The sequence below is a fragment of the Phalacrocorax carbo genome, chromosome 25, assembly GCF_963921805.1.
Source record: "Phalacrocorax carbo chromosome 25, bPhaCar2.1, whole genome shotgun sequence".
In the NCBI taxonomy this organism is placed as follows: Eukaryota; Metazoa; Chordata; class Aves; order Suliformes; family Phalacrocoracidae; genus Phalacrocorax; species Phalacrocorax carbo.
The window spans coordinates 4,441,646-4,455,883 of NC_087537.1; the positions used below are offsets into that span (position 1 = coordinate 4,441,646).

Consider the following 14,238-nt stretch of genomic DNA (forward strand, 5'->3'; position numbering starts at 1 on the left):
TCCTAGCTGCATTAATACTAACATTCCTACTCCCCTTACCCACTGCCCCACATACACAATGCTGATATAAATGCTCAATATTAAATAATATTTTAAATATTTTCCCTCATATTTCTTTGAATACTTAAATAATTATTTTTAAAATCTTTAATCCAAGCTGTCATGAAAGGGTAATATATGTGCATTCAAGTAGAAAAAGCAGCTGCAGGCTCATCCACCTCTGGACAACCAGTCACCCTAAGTGCAATTACCGGTTCTATTCAGAAGGACGTTGCCAGTCATTGGCAGTAGCACAGGTATAAATGTGTCAAAATCCTGTTTGACTTTTAAACCTCTCAACCAAGTCAGTCTTAATCCTCAGATAAGCTTTTGTTATCTCTAACCTCTTCATTATGAGATCGGTAGCCTTTTTCATACAAGCTTTTCAAAATATATTATTACTAAGTTCACCACTTTCCAGTTACTCTTCCCACCAGCCCATCCGCATACTTATTTACATGCAATTTTCTATTCAGGAAGCACACTTACAAATTCCGAAACATCTTGTTGCTGTTCTGTTTCTCAATTTCATCTTGACTAATTTAGTTCTCCTCCTCCAATAATTTATTTTCACATCTTCCTCCTTCCTCAGAATTCACAAGACACTTTTGAGAAACATAAAACCTGATATTTACAGATCTAATCACCTACACATCAGTAACTCATAGCAAGGAAAAAGCAAATAACGTCACTCTGCTATTCCGGCAACCTGCTGACCACTCGGCAGGGCGCAGACCCAGGCTCACCACGACGTGCACTGGATCTCATGAGGTAAGGTTACCGAGGGACAGTGGAAAAACACGGAGGCTGACATTCTTGAGAAAGATCTTCCAGCCTACTGAAAGACACAGTGCAGAAGTCAGAGCCCCCAGAAAACAGATCCCCTTGGAATGGGGCTGCCAACCCCACATCTGTTTGGGAGGCTCTATCTGTTGCAGCTGACAGGGTAAAGGACAAGCAGCACAGATTTGCTCAGCCCAAAGTTGCTTTGTAATGCGATGCTGCGACGGCAAACACACCGCTCAAGGCCTCCCAGTCCTCTACACCAGCAAAGACTGGCAGCTCTCTGCAAGAAGAATGACTTCCCGTACAATTACTAATTGTCTCAAGACCTGGTAGAAACAATTTTTCATGGGTGCTTTTGCCCATTTTTAATGATCTAAAAGCTTACAGCAAGCTTTCCACATTGATGGAGAAGAGAAATGGGAAGGAGCGTGCGTGTGTGTGGTCATTTACTTAATTCCTTCCCATTACTAATGAGAAGCATCATAAAAATTGCTTAAGCGTGAAAAGGCGGTGGACTTCATTTCATACTAAAAGTTGCACTTCAGAAGATTTCCCCACACATGAACAGAAAAGAAATCAATGGTGTTTGTGAATCAGATCCTACCCAAGCCTTTGCTGAAAACCAGCACACAGCTCATGCTATGCTCCAGGGACGAGAGATCAATTTCTGGCCCCGCTACTCAAATTCAACAATGCTGCAAAGATAAAACAACAGCAGGATGAGAAGGGGGAGGGAGGAGGAAGAGGAAGAGCACAAATAAAGGAAGGAAAATCAACCTGATGTTCCTATAATGAGTAATATGCAAAAGCTCGCCATCTGATATCTATACCAGAGGTAAACACAGCCCTAGTAGAAAAAGCAAACAAAACACATTTGAAAAAATACCAGGTTCCCTCTCTAGCTCTCTTATAATATTTCCAAAGCATTTCATATTTTTGCCTACAGTCACTCTAAACATTATTTAGTAAAGCCCTGCTAGCAAGCTGCAGACGGAGAAAAGCAATTTCCTAAAAGAAAATGCTGAATTCACAGAGGTATACAAATAACACAATATGAAACCTGGAGACTTCTTTCCTTTATCTAAAAGGCAACCAACTATAAATATTGAAGCTTTCAATCTAACTAGGCACATCAAACATGCAAACAAAGTTATTAATATTTTAAGTGGTTTCTTGTTTGGAAGAGTATCATGAACTTAAATTTTACAAAGTATTTATACTTTTAATAATCATTTCCTATTTGTGTTTTTATCAAGAACAAAAAAAAAAAAGGTGGATCAACTCCCATTAGCACAAGCACTTCAGATGCAACAACTGACACCAGGAACAAACATGGAGGATTGCAAACTCAGCCTTTTACAAGAGAGCGCCCTGACACCCAGCGCTTTCTACGGGGGTCTTTTCAGTTACATTTTAATGATGTGTTACAGAGCATCTTAGAAAAAAAAAAAAATCCTCCTACATAACAATTATGTCGTTCCTTTGAATTATCTGAAATTATTCCAGACTGAGACTGAACTTTCCTTCCTACACAGGCACTCCAGAAAACTTGAAAACGATGTTATTTGCTTTAATGTACACAAGCAGCTACTACATCAAACTAAAAGCTACTTTTTCCCAAACACAACTAAGATATATCCAAGATTATTTTACATATAACATTATATATGTTACTGTTGGCTTCTTTTTTAAACTCTTCCGAGGTTGGTCTAACCACATCTATTATTCCATGCGCTGGAGTGTTGGAGCCAGATTCTGTGCCCTGGTACAGAGTTAGAAAAGGCTCCAGAATTTATTCCTTCTGTTGTTGTTTACAAAATACGGGATATTCTTTTGGATTACTTCAATCAATGCCTAATACTGGTAAGTTATAGCTTCAGCACCTATAAGCATTTTTAGGTGTCAAAGCATCCAAGTAAACTGTCATCACCCAGTTACATTAGGAAGAAGAAAATGGACACAAGTGAACAAATTTCAGCTCAGGCTTCCATTTTATGCTGGTGTCATAACATAACAAAAATATTCAGAAAACCAAAACCATTTCAAAGTTTAGCCCAGGTTTGGGAAGTCCCGCAAACAAAACCAGCCTTGACAGTGAGGAAATAAATACTTCACTGCAGCCATAGTTTTGCCAGCCAGAGTTTCAAGATTTGGGTTTTGCTTCTTACAGAGAACTTGGTCATTACATATACAACCTATGTGAAACCAAAACGATTGCTTCCTCTCGGAGAGGTGTCTTGGGGGGGGGGCGGGGGGGGGCGTGGTGTGGTGTGGAAGTGAGAAAGCATTGTTTTATGTGTTGCTCCTACAAAGTTCTAAAATACGACAACACATCAAAATTATTACTTGACCCAAACTATTGCAAAAATCAGATGTTCTTTCTAATGACATAAATGATAAATGACAAAGCACATCTATTGTCAAAAGGAAATACATATGCAGTTTCTCGTGGCTTTCTGACCCGCTCCAACTAACAGCCATTATTTCCGCTCCCAAATAGCAGCGATGCAGAGGCTCAAAGTGGAGACTGTTCTCCATCAAACTGACCCCCATGCCCCCATGCACCGCTCGCCCTTACTTCTCATCACATCCTGCCGTTCACACCAGAACCAGTCACGCTGCATCACTTCTTACACTGAACATTAATATTTATTCAAATTTTCTCGCAAAATTTACCTAGAAATCAATCAGCCAACAACTTGTCATGCTTTATCCCCCCCCCCAAACAATCCACAAAGAGCCTGAAATATAGAATAGCGGGACTGCTGCCAGCAGACTTCCTGCGCTCAGAGCTTGTAGCATATGGATAAGCTCTTAAATACAATACAGAAAGACGACTTCTTGAATGTAAGCAGCCAGGTCTAGCTTCACACAGAAGTTCAGCAAGAGTGTCTAGACTATGAGCAAACTGCCACCAGCTATAAATCTGGGGATTTACAGTACAGAGGCTTGACAAGTATAGACTTAAGCTGCCCAAAGTCCTAAACTGCAGATTTCAGTGAGCACTTACACGCATCAGATGCAAGAACACAGGTGGTAGCACGGGACGTCCGAGAAGGGTAAATCCCCCACATACGCCAGAGGCAGCTCTAGTGTATCCAGAGATACACGGGTAATAATATGACAAGATTTACTCTGCATATAGTATTGCTCTTAAACTGAAGAAAACCAGCCCAAACCATACTCATGTAAAACACAGTCATTGCAAAGACAAACCCATCACTTGGAAGATTTTTAGTTATTCAGTTTTCTGATAGTGATGAATAGCTAAATCATCTTCTGTCACATGCCCTGATCTTTCCTTAAAGCTTGGAGAGACATTTCATTCACCCCCATTTATGAAGAATGTTAATTTGCAGCTATGGTTTTCAGTGTTTATGCTGGGGTGAAAAACCTTGACTAAACAAAAAAAGCATAGCACATGCAGGCCATCACAGCCCATGGTAGTGCCTGATCTGCTTTTCTGACTGCAAAACTGTTTGTCTATGAGGACAAATGTGATGCAAGAGTTTGAAGTTAATCATAACAGCTTTCTTTAATGAAAAATTTTAATTGTCACCAAGAAATATAAGAGAATACACTGTTACATCAGGTATGTAAAAATCATAGAATGGATTTGGTTTATGTGAATGCTGAAGTCTCTCACAAAAATATCTAATTGAGGCAACTATTTCAGATAGGGTGCCTTCACATCTGACTTAAACTATATTTCTGAATATAAATAGTTTGGTAAACAGATTAAGCAAGCAATATCCAGGTGCTCACTAACTCACTTTAAAAGTCTGGTGGATTCATCCACCAACTTGAGTGCTGATCTGTTTCCAAAGATCAAAACTACAGCAATGCAACATGGAAAACTAACTCACTGCAAGGACTATGAACACATTCTGTACACTCAAAGTCTTTATTGACTAGATTTGTTAGGTAGTCTTAGGGACGTTTACAAGAGGCAAAAGCGGTAAGAAAAAAAAAAACCAACAAACTCACAAAGAAATGAGTCCAAAGCAAAGCTTGTCTGCTTGGTGAGGACCCCTGTAGTTATAGCTATGCCGGGTGGGGGACACAGGAAAAAGATATTGGCCGAGTCCCCTAGCAGAGAGACAAAGTATGCTGATGTAAGAGTAGCTAAATCATCTACCCGAATAACTTAAGAACAACAAAAGCCCTCTTTGAAAACCTGTCTGTGTCTGTGCATGAACTTTATCCGCACTGATACATAGTACTCTCAAGGTCTGAGCAAGTCTGCAGTAAGAATCCACAGCTGAAAGTCGTCACAAATTCACAATTCCCTCTGGATTTCCCTTGCTCCATGTGCACGCAAGCACAGATGCAAATGACAGTGAGGTTCTTCAATTTTTATTCTGGACCTTTTACAGAGCTTGCATGTTCCAAACTCCTCCGCTCCTGTTTTCCTGTATTTATATTATTGAACATTCCTTTTTTTTTCATAATAAACTCTGATAAATTAATTTGTTCATATAATAAGTTTCTGATTTCTCGAGATCCTTTTGAATTTAGTCCTTTCTTCCTATCCCTGCAACCCCTTGAAAGCTGATGTCATCCACAGGTTTAACTAGTACACTCCCAATTCTATCATCCAGGTTACTAAGCAACCTGCTCACCAGTTCTGCGTACACTTTACAGCAGTTCTGATTACGCTACGTCTAACTTTTCAGACAAAAATATAGGCCACCATATCAGAAGTGCTACTAAAAGCAATATAGGGAATTTTTCACCTAGTTACAAAGTTTTTTCTCATCTTCTTACAGTGGGTAGCAGCGATTTGCTCAAGTCTAGTTAGTAGTGCCAAAAGATGAAGAACTGGGATCTTTCGGTTCCCATTTGGCAAAGTCAAAATCAAACCAACAGACCACTCCATTATGCATTCTTTTAAAGTAATTCCTCAGTTTCAGCCTTGCACATACTAACCACGTTGAGGCTTACATAATAAAAGAAAAAAAATCCAGCTCTTTTTAGTGCCTAGAAGATGGTCTAGCAGGCATCACAGCCCATATTCCCCTGACTTACTCCCCTCACACTTTCTTTCAAATGCTAGCACCTAAAACCTCAGCACAGACCCCCACGACTGAAAATACTTCTCAAGTTCACAAAAATAAATACTTGCATCTCCTTCTCTTTGGAAACGTACACTAATTTAGAACTACACCATTTGGCTTGTGATCACAACTTGTAACTGGCAAGAACTCCCACTGTTATTACTTTTTGGGATAACTCCTACCCACATAGTGCCAGATGGTATATTCCACCTCTGCTGAGGAGGTGTAGGAGCACTGCCTGCTGTCAGCATTGCATTTTCCTTATTTTTTTTAAATCAAGACAGATAATATTACCAGTCTGAAGAGAAAGCGGGTGGGCATATGTAGCTCCATCACAGCTTGGGCCTTTAAAGAACCATATCCCTTTCTTTAATGTTGCCTGTTACACTAAATCCCCACTCCTGAAGACAAAATGCAAGGGACACCGTGACACACGCCCACGTGTTAACCAAGGGTTGGTGCCAATGGAAAGCCGCTCACAACGATTTCAAGCAAACACTAATGTTCCGACTGTGAAGCTGAGTACCTCGTCCTAATAACTGTGTGAAACAGCCAAAAATTGAGTTGGGGTCCTCTAATCAAATCTTACACTGAAAATTAAATAGGAAAGAATTATTTGAATAAAAGGAAAAAAAATCTCCATTAAATTAGCAGATGGGAGATTTCTGCCTTCATAAAATATAAATTAGCTATTAAACTAAGATTATTTAGAAATGCAAAAGCTGCTAGAAGAGATAAGAAGCATTAGAACCCAACTTAAGCAACTACAGAACATAACAGATCAAGCAACATACAGCTATATGCACAGAATAACTGCCTGAACCCATATCATTTTGCAAACACACTTAAAAATAAAGTCACATGAAGAACACTGTGGCCTGCAAGCTTGGGGCGAGCCAGCAAAATCCACACTTATTTGGATCATTCAAATCACTATATCCACTTAGATTTGCACCCCTCCCCAGGGTCTGTTTTACAACTCTCATAAAAGCCGGACACACACTTCCTTCTGGCTCTTTCCTCCAAGCATCACGTACTTTAAAATCTATCCCCATGATATTTTACTTGGGGTTTATTCCTCCCTCAGAACCCTTCCGGATTCTATTCCGTAGTACCTCTGAAGGATAGGAAGTTGTTTATCTGTTTGCACTCTGGTTGCATATCGTTCATTTACTTTTTAATAATATTTCTTCATTAAAAACACTAACTTCATGGGATTACAACCCATGAAGATGGCAGAAGCTCGTTTTCATTGATGGAAAAAGTCATCACAGAGTCTGCTGTGCCAAACTGGTGGGACAAAACAGGACTGTTCACTCCACCTGATCAGCACCACCAGTAAACAATGTCAGGGCAGGAACACCAGGAGGAAGGCGGTGGAATGGGATTACCTTTTTGCCTTACACCCAGACATCTGGTTCAGAACAGCTGAGAGACCAGCCACTTCCAGCAGGGGGAATGACAATAGCAAGAATCAACAGCTGGGTGACGGCAGAGACAGGTAGAACTTCTCCAAAGAGCAACAGAACATAAGCCTTTATTTTGTTTCCAAAAAAAAACAAAGCTAATAAACCAGTTTCCATTTAGCAGAAAGAATCTAAATCCTCTAACATTTATACCTCTAGATACACAAGCAGGAGGCTACTCAATTCACATTTGTTTATCCTTGTAGTCTTCTCCCAGTTCTCCCTGTATTTTTTTCCCTTGACTTCATTGGAAATATTATTATTTCACAAACTCAGGCAGAAGCAGCCCATTAAAAATGCTAAGCATGAAATAAGAGCCCATAAGTACAGCTTACCAATGTTTAAGCCAACCATTGAAACACTGACCACAGGTCCTCGCTCAATCAGCTGAATACTCTGCAATTCAAGGATGGAAAATTCACCTGCAAGGAACTTCAGATCACCATCAAGGTGAGTGGCAGTGAACCAGAGAGACCATAATTGTTTGCAGGTTAAGACTATTAAGACACTTTTAAGAGTATCAGTTAATGCTTTTCAGCAATTGGAATCAACAGACAACAGCATTCTGGAACCACAGCACTATAAATATTCATACTCCCACTCTGAAGAGATATTTCACATTGTCTTTAATTTTGATACTTTTCATATGCACTGATGGGTTCTCTTTTTCAACTGCATTCATCAAGTTTCTCATCCAAACTAAGAAAGAAATCCTAATTTTTAAGACAGCCAGCTGGAAAAAAAACCACATAGAAAGGGGGGAGCCATTCACACACATACACACAAACCTCACTTGTTAAGGCATCTAGAAAATCTAAATTGCAGGAGTGATGTTTCCTACTGACTGCTTTATAAAAGCATTTTACTTAAATAATCAGAATACAGAAAAATAGCAGCCATCTGCCAAAATATTATTCTACCTGCCCTGGAAACTATACAGGCACAAAGGTAAAAATGAAATAAACAACTAAAACATTCAGAAGTAAATCGGAAGAGCCCTGTATCATAAAATACAAATTAACCATCTCTTTTCTCACCTTCACTAATTAATAACAAATTCCCAGTGTGACTTCCATTGCAAATAAGAACTCACCTATCCAAAACACTTTTCATTAATGAGATCATTACAAATCTCAAATTTGAGATCACTACAATTCAATCATAATTAGTAATTAAAGCTGATGTAAGTAAAAATTAGACAACAGAATATTCACCATTAAATGAGGGACTCAGAGGAAAAAAAAAAAACACCACACATTTACCCTATTCACTGTTATTTAGGAATTTTACCTCAACTGCTCTGTCAAGTTATTCCATATTTTAATCTTAAAAATATCCCCTACAGAGGAGGCTAAAAGATGCCATTCAGCTATTCAGATGAATTCCATCAATAATGTATTTATAAAAGCTTCAGGTTTTAAGTATTACACAGGGAAAAATCAGCAAAGTGTCATTGATCTCTGAAAACCAAGTCACCTCTTGCAATGGCAAAAAACCAGAAGGTATGGAAAAGAGGACATAAAGACAAATAACTCGTCACGGTGGCCACACCTCTGCTGCCTGACATGCAACCTCCTCTAAAAGAAATGATCACAAACTTCCAGATTAAAGAACTTCACAAAAAAGAAGCGAGAAAGCTCGTCTCCATCTTCCGAGGCTTTGGAAAGGCTTGGATGGTGGAAGACACACATTTGCTATTTGCATACACTTACAGCTCAGCACAGGAACAAACATAGCTTTGAGCTCTCTCTGCTTTGATCAGCATAAGAAGGTCAGAAATACGAATCAGATGACTTTTCATTACCTTACGTGCAATGGAGCAACATGAATGGAACTGCTTGTGGTGCAAGAAAGGATAATTAACACATGCCAGGATCTTCACTTTGGACATATACCACTTTATTCCTCCTCATTAAATAAAACCAACCAACTAGTGAGCAACAAGTTGCTCCAAAGACTTCAAAATTATGAGTATGAAAGATCTCCAACAAGTCACTCCCCAGCCAAACACAAAAATTAACAGCAACTCCAGCCTTCAGACCACGGAGCTATCGGTCTGCTCTGGAAGATACTCCTTCAGTCACCAATATGTTCTTTCCATAAAGGACAAATAAATAACAAACACTGGTAATAGCTGAAATGTCAATATGCATGATTCATCACCCTCTTCATTAGCTATGCCCGTTCAAAAGAGAACACCACTCTAACAGATTACTTCCCTACCCATTAGCTCACACAGCATCGTTCCCCATCAGCGCGAGGGCCCCGGCTCGAGAAGGCGGTGGCATGCGGAGACTTGCCTGCATAGGAATAGTAACATGAACTCACCAGGATTCCTCATGTTCCTGAAGTATCTATGGGTGCCTTTGCCAAACTGGCTCTTAAGGATTACTACCTAAGGTTACTTCTTCAGTAAAGCTAAGCAACTCTCTTCTTTATGAAGCAACAGGGTTGGTGGGAGGGGAAGGGAAAAAAAAAAAATCTCAAATTTTAAATTCCAGAAAAGCAACGTTTTTAGCAAATAAGCCCTCCACTCAGAGCAAGAAAAAGCTCTACCAAAAAATTTTAAAAATTACTGAGGAAGCAAAACTTAGACCAAGATTTGCTTAATGCAGAATATATATAAACCCAACTATTACGGGTATTTTATAAACACCATGAATAAGAGTGATGACTCCTTTGAAATCAAACAATCATGCAACGTGGCATGCAACCAAATTTGAGTCAAAAAAGCATACTGTACTTTTTATGTTATATCATTACTAATTAATGCTCTCTTAAGGAATATTTTCAATATGGAGTTTCTCATAGCACAGTATAAATTAACTTATTTTACACATTTTGCAAAGATAGGTAATAAATGCTGCCCAGGAAGAAAACCAGACTATTCAAGGACCTCTATGGATTATTCCAAGGTTTCTTTTCCTGAAGATGTGAAACACCAGGGTTCCATCACCACAGCTCCCAAAACATCCAGCAAAGTAACATCTGCTCTCTCATCAGAATCCCACAGCCGATTCCACACTAGGACAAACACCTCAATTCCTCTCCCATTTCTCCACCACCCTCATCGTTAAACCAGATCCCTTCGTCACAGGTTGCTTAAGTAAAACCTCAACAAACTGAACTAGATGGGACAGCTTCACATGGAACAATTTCTAGACTGGGCTCTAAATGCCCAGTTTCTCCCTTCTTAATGTAAGTACACAAAGCAAGCCACAATCTTCTCTAATTAATTTAAAGTAATTACTTTTTAAATAAATATAAACCAAACAACTGCATTTTAGTCTCATAAAATAACTGGACTGGAATAATTCTACGGAACATAACTCAAATTTGTTTTTTAAAGCTTATAAAAACCAGCTGACAAATAAACCAGAGGTGAATGACGTATTTCACCCCTGTGAATATTTGCAGATGCAGAGAGCTTTAAACACCAATTTATCTCCAGCGAACCCAACAGGCACACTCTCCACCTTGAAGTTAACATGAACACATTATTCCAAGATGAAGACTTCAAATTACGTGTCAGAAACAACCCTCAGGCTCAGTTCTGCTCTCGCCGAAGACTGTGGCAACCTCCCACAGACCTTCCTGGTAACGTCTCGAGGCCCTGTACGACCACGCAGCCTTTGCACATCCTACAGATGCTGGAAAGCGTTCCTAGAGGTTGGCACCTATTTATTACATTGGCAGCGAAGTGCAAGACAACCTGAAATTGCTCATCAGGCTGACCACAAGGATTACAATTAACAACGTAAGCACAGCTCTAAGGCTGTGAGCATTCTTTGTGTCGTGGCACAAACAAAACGTACGCTCAGGGAGAGGCACTCACTGTACATCGAAAGGTACCATTTTTAAGGTTTTGTGCAAGTACTCCAGGCACGAGTTCGTAAGTGGCACTGCCCACTCAAAGAGCTCACGGCTGCCACGAAGGGCAGATCCACCCACTCTATTTCATCCTCCTGCATCCTCCTCCTGTCACCCTCATGTTCAACAGGTCAAGTTCAGTTTATTGATCCAGCTAGAAATGAACTCTGCAAAAATAAACAGTTTTCATTCACCCAGCAGCTGCTCAAGCATTTAACTTGGTACAAATGAGAGGGCTACGACGCCGCACCACTGCGGGGGGGAGAAGCGAGACAAGAGGTCACTGATCTTGCATCAGTTCTTAAAATCAGTTCAATCTTGTAAAGAAACTAGTTAAGAGCCATTTTATTGTCTGGATGTCACGGGAAGTCATCTTGTCGAACCACTCTGCTTTAATGAAAATTCAGGCTCAGAAGTTTAAAGACAAAGAACCGATGTGTATACTCATGGCTTATACATCAAGACAGAAATAGGGAAATTTTTTTAAAAACTTTTGAAAGCAAAAGTGTTTTTTTAACATTTCACAACGTGGAATTAGAGGTGTTACTAAACCTCACAAGTTTAACCACCTCTAGAGAAGGTAAATTTAGTTAAAACATAAAGAGGAACACTTTTTTTTTTTAAACATAAAAATCCATGCACAAAGTTGGGAGGGTTGCAGGTTACTTTCTTTTTTAATGTAACAAGGGGTTGTTTTAGAATTTGCTGGCTGCCTTCTAATTGGGTTCCCTTTGCTACTTAATAAAAAAGTAAAATATAATACAGATGTTAACAGAGAAAATATAAGATTCTGTACTAATAAAACTTAAATGCGTCATAGGCAAACCGCAGAAGACCTTGCAGGTAGAGTGTCTATATATATATATATATATATATATATATATACAGCCATAGATTTATATATAAAACAAAACCTGCAGAGCTCAGTGTACACAGTGCATAATACTGTATGTGATCCACATTTGGGCCTAATACAGTCTGTATTTATGCACATTAATAGTAATAAATGGAATTACAAGCAGAACGTTAGGCATGCTTGCCTGTAACATGGCATAAAAAACCTAATATTTTAAAACTTCAATGCATGTAACAGGTACGCTCACGGACTCCTCAACAACATTATATCACTTATATTCTAAAGATTTAATTGAAAGTAAATCTAATGTATGTAACCTGAAACTTTAAAATGTAATTGTTAGGTACCTTAGGAGACATATTTTTTATTCAGAATATGTATTTCAATTTAAAAACACGCAAGCTCACACAGGATCATGGGAAAACCAATGGAGACAGAACGATGAGAACAAGACAAGAATTGCTACAAGGCAATCAATATTGATAAGGAGTTTATTTTATAAAATCAGATTAGTCATCCAGTTACACTGAAGTGGTAACCAGTCATTCACACTGTAATTACAAGACTAAACCTGCATGCGATTATGCTTCAATATTCCATGACCACAGTCCAGATCCAGACAGGATACGGCCCTACCGCTCCCCACCACTCAGAAGAAAACAGTGGCAAGTCTGGAGCACACACAGCCATTCCTGTATGGATGATGCACTTAGCGAGAGTTACTACAAAAAAGCAGCACAACTCCAAGTACTCTGTTTATTTTTTAAGAAGCCCCAGAGCCATAACAGCCACAGACCTCAAACAGCTTAAGATAGCCTTTGCCTAAGCACTACTGCTTTTTTCTACCCCCCACCCACCCACTAGTTTGTTTGCAGAGCCAAAAAATGGGATTTTGATTATGGCAAGCTGCAATATATCGTACTTTCATAATTCAACGGCACGTTCCTCGTACATTTGTTAGTGTACCTCCACTCAAAGTACCCACAACCTAAGGTGTCTCGCACCGCTCCAGCAAGAAAGCCTCATGTCACTGTAGCCAGGAGATGCTCTTCAGTATGCTCTCGCCAAAAGGCACTTACTTCACTAGCTTCCTTCCTTTTTTTCTTTTTAATTCACACATCAGGAATGGATGTTGCAGGTTTGGTATTTAAGTTGAGGATTAAATAAGACAGACAACACCCAGCCTGTAGCATTTTGAAGAAATCACTCCAAGCTCCAACCTGAGAAATGCTGCAAGCAAGGTTTCATGGCCATGTTGTTGCTCTCTACGGCACGTTCGCTGTATTTCTTCTCGTTCTTCTCCCAATTCAACATTAATGTGCCTTCATTCCATATGCTGTAGCTATGCTACACTCCCCAGCAGCACTAATTAACCTTCATAATTTAATTTCTCCAGATATTCCATTTTCCTTACGCCCTTCTCACCTGTATAAAAGCCTAATCCCACATCGATGCATCGTTCCCTAAATCAGTTTACCGTCTAACATATGCTCCTGAACTTCCCAACGCAAACGGGGATGAGAATCTGTCTTTTCCTTGCAAAACATACATCTGAGCAAAGCTGCCTGCCTCATCATCTCTCATTTCTTTTTTGCATTTTAGCCCCCAACAATCAACCCACGCCTGTAACAAGCAAGATACCGTGTGTCATTAGACTCCGCACTCCTTACTCACCCCACGGGAGGGATGGAGGGAGGGCGTTTAACCCTTGCTTTCCTCCACACTGCGGGAGCGGCGGGCGGAGGGGGCGGCGGGCGGCTGGGCTCGTCTCCCGTGTGCGCTACCTGCGGCGCAGCCCCTGTAAATACGGGGCCGTTCTGCAAAACGCCTCCTCGCAGCCTCCCCCCGCGCTCGAAGGGATGCATCTGAATTCCGCAGCACGTGATTTGCGCACGAAACAGCACTTACCTTTTAAGATTGCAACGCCGCGCTCTTAAAAATAGGCGATTTCTAATTGAAAAGACGGAATTTTTGAACGACACCTGCACGCTGCCCGTGCGGGCCCCGCCTCGCAGCGCCCGGGCACGCCACCGCCCCCCGCCGCGCTCCCGAGCGGCAGCGACCGAGAGCAAGGCGGCCGTAAGGCGGCCGTGAGCCGGCCGGCCCGGGCCCGGCCCGCCGCGGGGGGCAGCGCCGCGCCCCCGCCCCACCGCCCCGGCACGGA

General features: G+C 40.5%; 1 protein-coding gene across 13 annotated transcripts in view; it reads right to left on the reverse strand.

The window, feature by feature from the left end:
• Positions 1 to 14,238, reverse strand: part of TANC2 (tetratricopeptide repeat, ankyrin repeat and coiled-coil containing 2) — a 288,782-nt gene that overhangs the window by 240,089 nt on the left and 34,455 nt on the right. The gene's annotated exons all lie outside the window — the stretch shown is intronic.